This window comes from Hyperoodon ampullatus, assembly GCF_949752795.1.
Source record: "Hyperoodon ampullatus genome assembly, chromosome: 11".
NCBI classification, from domain to species: Eukaryota; Metazoa; Chordata; class Mammalia; order Artiodactyla; family Ziphiidae; genus Hyperoodon; species Hyperoodon ampullatus.
Genome location: NC_136924.1, coordinates 12026693 through 12040179, shown reverse-complemented (window position 1 = coordinate 12040179; position 13487 = coordinate 12026693). Strand labels below are relative to the sequence as shown.

The window sequence follows — 13487 nt, the reverse complement described above, 5'->3', positions numbered from 1 at the left end:
AATCCATGGGCTTATTATTGAAAGCAATTCCGTTAAACTGGTTTCTTTTTTAACTATAACTGTTGTTTGTGCAATGCAATGACTTTATGCTTTTATTTAGTAATAAATGATAATCTCTAAACTTTTATAAGTCTATTGACACAGTTCTTGTTACTTTAAGTTATGGCCAAGGTGTTTCCAGTCATTCTTTTTCACTCAGACCGAAGTGTTCAGTCACAGTTGTATAAACAGAATTCTGCTCATTCAGAGGAAGAATGAATACTTTTAGAATACTGTTTCTGCTTTAGAGCCACTGTTCTACACTATCTGTTCTCCTTGGTATTTTTAATCCTTTTATTCATTTTGTATCATTATATTTCAAGCTTATGTATTACATAAAACACTAGCGATACATGGTTGAACTAGCCATCGTCTTACAAGTGCATCATGTGCTAATGGTAAGTGTTTAGATTAGAACATATTTTGTAGCTTTGCATATAATGCTTTCATTTCCAATATGTAAAGTCTATTCTAGGCACTTCACATTTGTTATCTTACTGCCTCCTCACAATCAATCAAGAAGATGAGTATTACCATCTCCTTTTCACAGATCAGGAAAATGAGGCATAGCAACAATATACAACTTATAAAAATTTATATATCTTCAAACCTGTTTTTGTATCACTGTGATAAACACACTTTTTCCACCATGGCTAATCGTATTCATATATATCAGAAGAATGTTACTTGATTAACTTTAAGCCATGATAGAAGTTTTCATCTTATTATGTGAACAGTAGATAATATAGAAAACAATACATAAAATTCAAATTAATAATGTGAGGAAAAAAGCAACAAGATAATATAAATGATAAGGTACTATTTTATGTTTCTCCTTTTTTCTAAAAGATTGATTTTGTAAATCTGCCCCCAAAAGCAAGATTTTTTCTCTGTCAGAACCTGAAGACGTTTCATAAAGAGGTAATATAAAATAAATACAGAGTAATATCTGTGCTATCATGGTGTATTATTTTGAGAAAATAAATGCATTATTTACCTTGACAATGTCATCTGGAGCAGCCTTCCAGGGATAAATAATTATTCACATGGCTATTTTCCTCCTGGAACATTTTAACCCTATCTGTGTGATTTGTTTTCATTATTAATAGACCATTATCAAAATGGACTATTGCCTTAGCAATGTGTTTTCACAAACATTTCAAATTCTTTTCTAGATTACATATATGATTTTATTATATATTTTTGTGTGTATATACATATACACACGCACACACATATAGATATAAACATATATATTGAAAACCTTTTTTGAAACATACATATCTAGAAAAGTGCAAACTTTTAAGTGAATGACAGTAAATTTTTACAGTGAACATATCTCTCTAAGTAAGTATAAACATAATAGGAAAGAAAATATTACCAATATTTTAGGAAACTCTTTCATACCTCTTCCTAGTTATCCTCAGTTTAACCCCCAAATAACAACTGGCTGACTTCTATTACTATAAATTAATTTTGACCATTTCTGAAATCTGTATAAATGGAATCATGCACGATATACTCTTTGTGTGTGACATCTTTTCTCAACATTATGCTAAAGAGACTCACCCATGTTGTCACGTATAATAATAGTTAATTCTCATTGACATATTTTATTATATTACATGAATATTCTGAAATACATTTGTCCATTTTACTGCTGATGGACGTTTGTATAGTTTTCAACTTTTGACTATTGCAAAGAGAGCTCCTATAAACAATATAATGTATATCTTTTGTTGCCACATTCATATATTTTTTGAGTATGAAATTAGGATTGTAGCTGTTGGGTCATAAGGTAATCATAGGGTAAGTATATATTCAGCTTCAGTTTATACCGACAGTTTTCAAAGTGCTTGTGCCAATTTGCTAAACATTAAATGTTATATAAGAGTTGTGCTTGTTCTGCATTCTTCCCAAATCGTGAAATAATGTTTTAGACATTTTATTCAATATGGTGATCATGCATTTGCCTGATAAGAAGTACTGTTGATCACTGTTTCATATGGTATTGGTCATTTGGATATCCTTTTGTGTGGAATAGCTGTACAAATATTTTTGCCTTTAAATATTAGATTGAATATCATTTTCTTGTTAATTTCAGGAGTTTTATGAACACGTTTACTGTAAATGTTACTGCAGCATAATTGACACAAATTGATCTATACATATTTAAAGTGTGCAAGTTGATTAGTTTTGACATATGTGTATACTCATGAAACCATCAAGACAATCAAGATAATGAACTCATCTGTTACCCACAAAAGGTTCCTTATGACCCTTGGCTATTCCTAAGCTTTACCACCCCTTTTTCTAGTCTCCAGGTCCCTATAAATTAATTTACATTTTTAGAATTTTATATGAATTAAATCATACAGGAAAAAAGACACAGATGTAGAGAATGGACTTGAGGACATGGGGAGTGGGAAGGGTAAGCTGGAATGAAGAGCGTGGCATGGACATCTATACACTACCAAATGTAAAATAGATAGCTAGTGGGAAGCAGCCGCATAGCACAGGGAGATCATCTTGGTGCTTTGTGACCACCTAGAGGGGTGGGATAGGGAGGGTGGGAGGGAGGTAGATGCAAGAGGGAGGAAATGTGAGGATATATGTATATGTATAGCTGATTCACTTTGTTATAAAGCAGAAACCAGCACACCATTGTAAAGCAATTGTACTCCAATAAAGATGTTAAAAAAAAAACATACAGTATGGACTCATTCTGTTTTGTTTCTTTCATTCAGCATAATTACTTAGAGATTGCTCTATATCATTGTATATATCAGTAGGTCACTGCTTTTGGGGAGCTGTTGTTTACTGAATATAGAATTTTGGTTTTGCAAGTTGAAAAAGTTCTGGAGATGGTTGTACAATAGTGTGAATATACTTAATGCTATCAAACTGTACACTTAGAAATGGTTAAGATAGTAAATTTTATGTTATGCATTTTTAACATAATAAAAAAATAACCCTTTTGTTTTTAGCTTAAACAATTGGTGAATTTTACTAATAATAATTTTTTAAAAACTGGAGAAAGGCAAGAATTGCAAAGACATGGTAGAATCAATGTTCTGGCCATGTTTGAATTTAAAAATGCCTGTTAGAGAGCGAGGAATTGAGATCCATAAGCAGATGGAGAGTCACATTTGGAGTACAGTGGAAAAGGTCAGGCTGCAGAAATAAATTTGGTAGTCAAAAGGATATAGATAATAATTAAAGCCATGGACCTGAATGAGAACACCTACAGGAAAAGTATAGACTGAGAAGAGAACAGAGTTCAGGACCAACCAAATAGTATTCTTCAGGCAAAGGAGGAGAAGCCCGCAAATGAACCTAAATTGGAAGGCCTGCAAACGATGATAAACATCACAAGCATATGACATCACTAAAGCCAAGAGAAAACAATGTTTCAGGAAGGAATTAGTTAATTGAGTTCAAAAACTATTGAGTGATAAGGTAAGATGAAATTTATTTTAGTGGCTTGAGAGTATGGGCTAAGTGTTAGCTGAGAAGGAACTAAAAAGTGAGAAAGATCTTTTGAGATATTTTCAAATGAAGAAATATATTGACACGAGAGAGTTCAATTCAAATATATTGAATTAAAGAGATACCTTGTTGGTGGGAGGGTTTTATCCTTAAATACAGGGAAATGTTAAAAGAGGATTTTAAATTATGGGAATGATTTAGTGCAGAGGGGGTAAATGATGTGAATGAGAGAGATTAGCATGAGAAAATTCTTTGAACATCTACAAGCGTTCATGGGTAAAGTTCAAAGGAGTTTGGTAGATCGGTAGGGTGGATTAGGAGAGTTGGGAACTCCTATATAGTGGCTACTATTTTCTCAGTGAGGAAAATTTAAAGCAATCCTGTCCACTGTAATTAAAATTGAAAATAACATAAAGAAAGGGAAAATACTTATCTTGCTCACTATTGTACCCTAAGAACTTAAATAATCTGTTACCTAGTAGATATTTAATAGGTAATTCTTAAATTTAAAAAAAAATGTTTAAAGTTAAATCACAAGGAATTATCTTTTCAAAATTCATTTGCTAATCATTTCCAAAATCATTAGGCCTAGGAAGAGACCTTTTGTTTCTTCAGTCTATTACAGCTGCATATACATTATAATAATTCTCTAAATGTTTATTCCCTCTTTCAAATCAGCAAACTAAAGCACATAAACTTTTTTTGTCTCATTAAATCTTTTTTTTTAGATTGTAGTATATTTGGCTTATATTAGTTTCAGGTGTACAACATAGAGATATGATTTTTTTTTTTTTTTTTTTTTTTTTTTTTGCGGTACACGGGCCTCTCACTGTTGTGGCCTCTCCCGTTGCGGAGCCCAGGCTCCGGACGCGCAGGCTCAGCGGCCATGGCTCACGGACCCAGCCGCTCCGCGTCATGTGGGATCTTCCGGGACCAGGGCATGAACCCGTGTCCCCTGCATCGGCAGGCGGACTCTCAACCACTGTGCCGCCAGGGAAGCCCATGATTTGATATTTTTATAGACTATACTCCATATAAAGTTATTATAAAATATTGGCTATTTTCCCTGTGCTGTACATTACATCTTTGTAACATTTATATTATACCTAGTAGTTTGTACCTCTTATTCACCTTCACCTATTTTCCCCATTCTCTCCCCCTCCCACACTTCTGCCCTCCGGTAACCACTAGTTTGTTCTCTGTATCTGTGAATCTGTTTCTGTTTTGTTGTATTTGTTCTTCTGTTTTATTTTTTAGATTCCACACGTAAGTGAAAGCATACAATATTTGTCTTCCTCTGATTTATTTCACTAAGCATAATACTATCCAGGTCCATCTATTTTGTTTCATATTGAAAAATTTCATTCTTTTTATGGGAAGTAATATTGCATTGTGTATATACACATCTTCCTTATTCATCCATCTGTTTCTTTAGATTGCTTTCATATCTTAGCTATTTTAAATAATGCTACTATGAACATTGGCGTGCATATAAATTTTTGAATAGTGTCACCTCACACTTGTCAGAAAGGCTATTGTCAGAAAGACAAGAAATAGCAAGCGTTGGCAGGGATATGGAGAAAAGGGAACCCTTGTAATACTGTTTGTGGGAATGTACGTTTGTTCAACCACTATGAAAAACAGTGTGGAGATTCCTCAAAAAATTGAAAAGAGGACTACTATATGATTCAGGAATTCCATTCGAAAGAAATTGAAAACACAAACTTTTCTTTTAATCTTGGAAATACTGTTTTAGAAGAAGTGATTTAAGACCTCGTTGAACAACATCAGAAGAGCCTACCGTTAAGTATTTACTACAGTAATTTGTCAAATCATTTCTCTTTTATGAGCCTTATTTTTCTCATGTGTAAAATGGAGAGCCTTAATGCCCTCTTCACTATTCTGATGAAAGAATTAAATAAGAATGTGTTAGTGGGAAATTTTATAAAGACAAATGTTATATAATAAGGGAGATAACAGTTCACTGATACTAACCTTAAAAAAAAAAGAAAAACAACAGTGTGAAGCGCTTCCTCCTCCACACTCTGTCTCTCTAAGTAACATAATGAGAATATGAGTCATCTGTGTTCTTGGAAGAGTAGTATATGTATATCCGTCTGTAGTATTTGGAATCATAATTAAAATTTTTAAATGGCACTGATATCTACAGATAAAAATAAGGAATATTCTGCTTTCAAGGCTTTAAGTTCTTTAAATTTAGTTAAAGATGTTACTTTTAAAGGCTCAGCAATACATAGAATTTTACACTTGTAGAATATCTAGATTTTTACTTCTAGGAAACATAAATTGTCATAATTTATATTTTTAGAGATTTATACAATCATAATTTGTATAGTCATAAATTGTTTTGATATACTTGAATAATTTGTATGATGAAAACTGAACTATCAAATATAAAAATGCAAAATAGCCCCACAACCTTCTATGCAGTTAATTCATATTTTTCAAATGCTGGCACTGCTGATAACTATTAACAAGTCTTCATACACTTGGGAAGCAAGGCAAAGATCACATACTCATATGGTTGTAACATCAATATATGCTCAGATCATTGTTAGAAATGATACAGTTTGAGATTGTTTTTCATTGAAGCTTATTTTTTGATCTAGTGTTCACTTTTTCTTGATAATAAATATGCCTCTCACAGTTATAATCAGTTAATGCTCTCATGAACATTATATGTTTAAAAATAAGAAAAAAGTCCAGCTGTGTAACCCTTCATTGCTCCCATAAAAATTAAAGGATATGATTGTGTTTGGACCCCTCTGAAGGTTTGGGAAGAGGAACAGTGGAATACAAGACTTAGAAATCCAACATAGTTGGTCTCAGACTCTAGGGTATGTTGTAGACATTACTGATATGGTTTCTGTGCAAAGTAGAGATGTGGAGTGGTCACCTGACTTTTATCAAATAGGAATGAAAGAGATCTAATAATACTGATCTCTCATTAGCATATAAATAAGGGACTGAATATTGTCAAATTTCAAAATGAAGACACAATAGATGCCAAGTAAATTGTATTTATCTATGTCATCTGATTTAAAATGCTTTTTAAAAAACCTTGAACCACACTTTCAGAACCCAAATGTATAGTAGTAGAACTGACACTCACAAATTCATGGTTCCTTTAAAGATACTAATCTCAGCAATGAATAGAGAAAATCAAACAGCAAATATTGAAAGCAGAAATGTAATTGGCCTGTTTGGAAAAAGTTTACTAGGGTAACAGTGACTAGATTCAACATGCAAGTGCCATCATGATGAATGTTTACAACACTTTTTTAAGAGCCAATTATACTGTTTTTTGTGCAGGGACTGGAGATCAGCCAGATCAGTTGTTTGCACAAAGCCGCTTTGGGTCTGTCTTTTCAAACAAAAGCTGCAGAAAATGTTATAGCAAGGTTGAAGCTTTATTCCACTCTGGTAAGAGAAGCTTTCTTTTTCTTTGCTATAGTGAGAGTTTGATAAGAAATCCTTTTAAACCATAATGCGGTCAGGGAGAAGAGAAGCTGTTCTATGTAACAAGTCATAAAATGCTTTCTTTTCTTTTGAACTGTTTTTTTCATGATGCTTTTTGCCTGTACGTTATAGTGAAATAAAACTGAAACACTAAGTCATACTGTACATGTTAAATTTGTACTGGAGGTGGGGGAGTCTTAATGTACTCTTCTGGAGAATGAAATGTGGTGCTATTTTATGTTTTATACTCTAGATCTCCTGGTCAGGACAAAAGGAAAAAAGTCAGTATTCTGACACCATGGCTGAGAGTGAATCCATGTGTTTAAGTTTTCCCCTGACCAGTGATGTTATTAATGCCCAGCAGCTCACCACCATAAAGCTTCAAGAACCCAACCAAATTTGCCCTCTGGGTTTACTTGCAGGCATTTCAGACCACTCTAGCTTCCTTTCATTTTAAAAATTGGAAAAGCTGGGGATAGTAATTCTGGGTGAGTTTGTCTGCATGCAGTTCTCAATAATATAACTTTACGTATGTATACAAAATACAAGATTTTGTTTTTCACAACAATTTCTTTGATCTGTAATATGCTTCAATATTTCCACAAAAATCTTTCCTTGTTATAAACTCTAACTGAATTCATACCTGTCTAAAATGACAGGAAATAGTTGAGAATATAAATATACGCCTATGTATATATACACATAAATATATACAAATATTTGACATGTGCACCATTAATTTTAGATAATGGCAGATTTATACATTACAGTAATGTAATCCCTAGAGAAGCTTATCATTTTAAGTTTGCATTATATAACTCTTCATTTTCCTGGTAAACATTTGTTCAGAAAATGGTGATGTAAATATCAAAAACTTTATAACCAATCACCTGTCTTGAATGCTAAATCTATGTTTTGAGGTGAACTTGTCTGTAGTTTTCAGTAGCTGAATTACATGTGTGATTATATATATATATATATATATATATATAAAATCCATAAAATTTTAATATGAATCTTTTTAGGAACTTATCCCAGAGTAGTATTCCCAGCTTCAAAGGTATAAGCAGCTGGCAATGTCACTCTAATAAGTCACTAAAAAATATTCATGTTCATTTGATCATTTTAATAAGCATTTATTGACTCTCTACCTTGCTAGATATTTCAATAAGAAGAAATATGCAGCTTATAAAAGAAATGTAATGTATAATATCTGCTACAATTTAAAGATGATTCAACACATGTACTTGAAAATAATTTGTATTGAGGTTGTAGCTAAGGAAAAATAGGTAAAAGTATCTTACACACAGAGTCAAGAACAGTCAGGTACAACAATAAATGCAATGAGAATTAATTTTTCAGATTAAAAAATAATTCCACCCTTTAATACATGAGCCTGAAAAACCATTGCAATGCCATTTTTTCCTTTTACCCTCTTTTAAATTATGCATACATTTAATACAACCCATTTTAAGTACTTGAGCTGTGTACGTTGTACTGAAAGAAATATAAAGACAGCCCTGCCCCTGAAAGAGAGTCTGGTCTGAAGGTGAGCTCAGCCAAAAAAGAAAAAAGAAAAAGAAATTATATTACCATGAGTCCTTATAGTTAAAATAATAATAATGATAACAATAACAATAATTCAGTTAACATTCTGTGGCTTCTTCCCTCTTAAAGACTGTAGGTTGCCCTTAGGCACCTGCAGCAGGCAACAACAGCAGTAAGTCCCAATTCATTTAGTTTCCTCCTTTCCCAATTTTGAAATAAATTTCAGATGGATAAGAGTTTCCTTCTAGGGAAAGAATCATGTTTAATGGTATATATGTATATATATATATTTTTTCTTTTCATTATCACTTTTACCTTTAGAAAGTTTACTTTGTCATCACACACACACACGCACACACACACTATTTCATGAGGAGGAAAGAAAGCAAGTAGAGCACATGTGCCCCCTGATGAGTATGGCACAGCAGGATCCCCCAAATTTTTTTACCTTCAAGCCTTTACTTTTGCTATTTAGGCCAAGAACATAGTTTTTCTATTGTCTGGTATCCAGGTTTTATCTGTCCTTTATGGCTTAGAGTAGAGGCCACTTTGTATCATGATGTCTTCCCAGCATGCCTCATGCCCAGTCCAGGTAAAATTATCTCTTCCCCCTTTAAACATTCTTATCACTTTGTCATTGTGTGGAGAAAAGGCTGAAGTTTATGAACAGCATGCAAATGCCTTATTTCATAATCATAAAGACAATGAGACACTTTGTCACACATTCCCTCCTTCCAGACAGTGTTTTCAAAGTCTGCTTTTTAAAATGTTACTTGTTAGAAAATTAATTTTTTAATTGCTTTTCAAATTTCCTTTGCCTTCTTTGCCCACCTGCTTTTCTAACAGCTGGTAATCTTGCCTTCTGTTTCACTGAGAAAGTAGAAATCATCTGACGGGGTTCCCCCATGTTCTTTTGCCTCCAAATCTAAAAAGCTTACTTCAGTCTACACCCATCCCTCTCTTTCCACCTTTTATAGTGGGAGGAAACACCCAAACTTATATCAGGATTCAAACACTCCTCTACTTCTGACTTCTCAGGTATTCACCTCAGTCTGCCAAATCTTTTCTCCTAATCATCAGTTTTATTTTCTCCATAAAATCCTTCCCACTGGAAGTCTATGTTAACCATACATACCTAACAATCCGTGGCTGAGATGACACATTCCCCTGTAGATGCCATCCGTATTCTGCTATTGTCCACACACTTCTCAAAGAGTTTTTTGTTTTTTGTTTTCTAGACACCATTTCCATGACCCTGTCTACCTCCACTTCCTTCCAATCTTACTCTACCTTCATGAATCTTCCAAACCTTCTCAAGTAGCTATTTGACTTTCTTGTTGATAAATCCACTGGACACTTTTCAGTTCTCATCTTCCTTTCCCACCAGTATATAAAGGTTGACTATTCAGTCCTTTTGAAACACTTTAACCTTTACTTCCCTGATACCACATTCTCATGAATTTATTTGGTTTGTTTGATTTTCCTAGTTTTTGGTGGTTTCTTTCCTATTCTTTCTCTTTTACTGGACCATTTGTTTAAGAGTTGTACAAAACTCATATAAAAGAATGAAATTAGAACAGTTTCTAACACCATACACAAAAATAAACTCAAAATGGATTAAAGACCTAAATGTAAGCCTAGACACTATAAGAGGAAAACATAGGCAGAATACTGTATGACATAAGTCACAGCAAGATCCTTTTTAGACCCACCTCCTAGAGAAATGGAAATAAAACCAAAAATAAACAAATGGGACCAAATGAAACTTAAAAGCTTTTGCACAGCAAAGGAAAACATAAACAAGATGAAAATACCACCCTCAGAATGGGAGAAAATATTTGCAAATGAAGCAACTGACAAATGATTAATCTCCAAAATATACATGTAGCTTATGCAGCTCAATATCAAAAAAACAAACAACCCAATCCAAAAATGGGCAGAAGACCTAAATAGACATTTCTCCAAAGAAGATATACAGATTGCCAACAAGCACATGAAAGGATGCTCAACATCACTAATAATTAGAGAAATGCAAATCAAAACTACAATGAGGTATCACCTAACACTGGTCAGAATGGCCATCATCAAAAAATCTACAAACATTCAATGCTGGAGAGGGTGTGGAGAACAGGGAACCCTTTTGCACTGTTGGTGGGAATGTAAATTGATACAGCCACTATGGAGAACAGTATGGAGGTTCCTTAAAAAACTAAAAATAGAACTACCATATGACCCAGCAATACCACTACTGGGCACATACCCTGAGAAAACCATAATTCAAAAAGAGTCATGTACCACAATGTTCATTGCAGCACTATTTACAATAGCCAGGACATGGAAGCAACCTAAGTGTCCATCGACATATGAATGGATAAAGAAGATGTGACACATACCTACAATGGAATATTACTCAGCCATAAAAAGAAATGAAATTGAGTTATTTGTAGTGAGGTAGGTGGACCTAGAGTCTGTCATACAGGGTAAAGTAAGTCAGAAAGAGAAAAACAAATATCATATGCTAACACATATATATGGAATCTAAAAAAAAAAATGGTTCTGAAGAACCTAGGGGCAGGACAGGAATAAAGATGCAGATGTAGAGAATAGACTTGAGGACACGGGGAGGGGGAAGGGGAAGGGTAAGCTGGGACGAAGTGAGAGAGTGGCATGGACATATATACACTACCAAATGTAAAATAGATAGCTAGTAGGAGGCAGCCCCATAGCACAAGGAGATCAGCTCTGTGCTTTGTGACCACCTAGAGAGTTGTGACATGGAGAGTGGGAGGGAGACACAAGAGGGAGGGGTATGGGGATATATGTATACATATAGCTGATTCACTTTGTTATACAGCAGAAACTAACAGAACATTGTAAAGCAATTATACTCCAATAAAGATGTTAAAAATAAAAGAATGGCACTTCTAAATTTTAAAAACTTATGTATATCTATTATGACAACAAAAGGGGTTTAATTTGTGCCATGGAGAACCTTAGTGGTGCAAGATTCTAAAAACAGAATACACCCACCACCTCCATGTTAGCTGATTTTTCTTTTCAATGTGACTTGCAGGAATAAACTATGGTTTAAACTTTTTTTTTAAAAAAAGGAGTTCCACAAAACTCAGTATGAGCCTAATAATCCTCTCCCTATTTTCTCTCTCTCTCCCTCCCTCCCTTTCTCTATGATCTTCATTACTAACATTTAAACACATTTTTAAATATCAGCAATCTTACAGTGAATTGTACCAATAGCTAGGTTCATCCTCTGATAAAATAGGGATATACTTGACAAGCATATTAGATTTTGTATCAGCTAATAAAATACCCTCTACCCTAAACAATATTTGATGGGATTCTACCATGTTTCTATTTTGATTTTTTCTATTTTACTACTGAATGTCACTGTCTTGTTTCATATATTCACTATTTCTTTAGCGATACCAATAAATCGAAATGGAGAAAGAGGAAATCATGTGAAGGGCATAGAATAAACAGATTTTTGTTACACTAAGATATTCTTACCTTTTGACAAAATAAGTAATAAACAATAAGAGTCAACATATGACAAATGGTACAAATGTTGATGTAGTTATCTTTATTTTGAGGTCTGTGAGATTCAAACAGAGTTTCACAGTAGAGAGTTTTTAATCCAATTGAAAAGAAATGTCTGAGAAAACGGTTTAAATATGGAAGTTATACCAATTAAACTGTGGGTTACAATAAATAGGGAGAAAAATAAATTGCTTCACCCATTATTCTGGAGAATATATTTCAAAATAGAGTTGACTTAAAAGCAAATATCACTTGCTTTTTTATATTAGTAATTATATAGTGGACCCCTTCAGATAGTATTTGAACATTTATCCAGGATAAAAAAATTAGAGAGAAATAAGACTAGAGATAATGCAGAAATGTTGAGAAATTATTGGAGAGGAGGATAATGACTTGTATTAGGTATCAAGTGTAATACATGTGTATGTATGACAATGTATCAGTGAAAAAAGGTTAATGTGCCTGGTGTGTGTGTGTTTCTGTGTGTGTATATAAAATATACTTTGGTGTATGGATTGATATCTGTCAATCACAGACATGCTTCATTTTGCTTTGCTTTGACTTTTCTAGGTGTACTATTTCTGGTGTTAATTCAAATATGATAATTCTAACTTGCCCTGTCTCTTTAAAATCCAGATTATATTCTGGGAATTATAAAGAGGTTTTTTTCTATATTTCTTTCAAATGTGCTTAGCCCATTTATAACAGATTCCTAGCAGACAAATTTGTAACTATGTGCTATCCACTGGTAGATAAATTTAAAAGTTTGTTAGCACTTTTTATAGAGTCAGATGAGTACTGTTCAGGAAGACACAACATAACTGATTTCTGTTCAATTGAGCTAAGCTGGGTCATGGAGACTGAGAGAGATATTCTAATGTCTGGGAAGCAGTGGCATAGCACAGGGATATCAGCTCAGTGCTTTGTGACCACCTAGAGGGGTGGGATAGGGAGGGTAAGAGGGAGGGAGATGCAAGAGGGAAGAGATATGGGGACATATGTATATGTATAACTGATTCACTTAGTTATAAAGCAGAAACTAACACACCATTGTAAAGCAATTATACTCTAATAAAGATGTTAAAAAAAAGAAACATTCCATATGCCCATCAATAGGTGAATGAATAAACAAATTGTTTAAAAAAAAGGGGGGGGGGATTGCTGTTTTACACCACCAAGCTTCGGGTGGGCTAAAAAAAAAAAAAAAAAGAAATATCTCTGATGCCAGGGAACATGAGATGATTTTTTAAGAACACTTATAAACTAACAAAAGGTCTCTAGGTGTGCATAAGTAGGCTTGGCTTAAAAAAATTTAAAGCAAATATACTCATTGATAACTCCCTCATTTCATTCATCTCTAATACCACCTCCTCAGA

General features: G+C 33.6%; 1 protein-coding gene across 1 annotated transcript in view; it reads left to right on the top strand.

The window, feature by feature from the left end:
* Positions 1-6863: 6863 nt before the first annotated feature.
* MGAT4C (MGAT4 family member C) overlaps positions 6864-13487 on the top strand; it is a gene marked incomplete at its 3' end in the record, with an annotated part of 337833 nt that continues 331209 nt past the window's right edge. Inside the window, exon 1 of the mRNA XM_079714666.1 lies at positions 6864-7002. The remainder of the gene's footprint in view (positions 7003-13487) is intronic.